The following is a 1,379-nucleotide window of genomic DNA, read 5'->3' on the forward strand; positions in this document are numbered from 1 at the left end:
TTTTATATATATATATATATATATATACACGAGCCCCGACCATTACGATGCGCCTCACAATTTGAGTATCACACCCTCCACCGGGGAGAATCGAACATCAGACCAGAGGGGACTTAAAACTGACAAGCAAATGCCCGACCAACTGATCTAGATGCGCAACGCATATATATATATATGTGTATGTACATATATCCTCAATAATTGTTTTTAACAAAATAGACACCTCATCATGTGATTTTACGTGCTGACATGGCAAAGAAAAAGCATCAGGTTAGCAGGCAATTTTGCAAACGTAACCATCTTGCTTACTGACGTGGTGATTTTGTCAATTTTAAATATTTTTTAATATTTATTTAAACTAATAAATTTATAAAAAAAATTTGCCTTATAGGCTAATTTGCATCTTGGTTGAACCTTACTTGATTTTGATTCAAATCATGCACTGCAAGACAGATTCACTCAGACTGGATCGAACCCGTGACCCCAAAGAACTAACGCTAGGCTACACTACTAAAAGGCCATGACAAGCAGCACAAAAATTGCATAATATATAATTATATAGATATATCCTAATGTGTGGTTGTGTTTTAGAGAGGATGTTGTTTGAGTGTTCAATCCTGTCAATTTTATTGTTTGGGACTTACACTTGCATAATAACTGGTTATGCAAAGAGCCCACAGAGATAAGAGGTTTTACGTCGTTTTAGACAACATCGGAACCTAAGGCGAGTTAGGACTTATACTGCTCAGTATGACTGTGCAGGAGCCTAAAAGATGGTGAGGATTTACATAGTGTTGGGGCGAGCTACCTCGAAATCCTATAAGTTGTTTAGACTAGAAAAGTTTAGCTGGTGTAAACTTGTTTTGCTGCTGTAGAATGACAACCACCTCCACTTGTAGACCGCTCTAAGCTCATTGTCATGCTGCCCACGAAGTTGCTCCAAGTTCCTCATCGAAATAGCAGTCCTAAATTTTAACGTTCAAAAGATTGTACCATGTGTGTTTCAAGTTTTTTTTTGTTTTGTTGTCATTATTGGGGGTTAAAGTTGATTAGAGCGACACCGGTTAGGATCTCACGGTTCCCTCGTTCCGGTACCACTATTTTCTTTTGAACTTACTTAGTTTAAAGAAGTTGTGAAACTCATTTAAACCGAGGAGATCTCGTTAGCAATCGTAGGTTACCTCCTACAAGGAACTCCCATAAATTCAAAAGCACATGTTATGTTTTTGTTTTTGTTTTTTATTGTTTTTGTTTTGAAAATGTTGTTTAATTTTTTAAAATTATTTTGTTTTGAAAATAAAATTGTAATCAGCACCTGCATAATGTGTTAGAACAAGAGTAAATTGCAATGATAAAACAACAACAAATAAAATGTACCT

This window comes from Phalaenopsis equestris, unplaced genomic scaffold (genome assembly GCF_001263595.1).
Source record: "Phalaenopsis equestris unplaced genomic scaffold, ASM126359v1 Scaffold000095, whole genome shotgun sequence".
NCBI classification, from domain to species: Eukaryota; Viridiplantae; Streptophyta; class Magnoliopsida; order Asparagales; family Orchidaceae; genus Phalaenopsis; species Phalaenopsis equestris.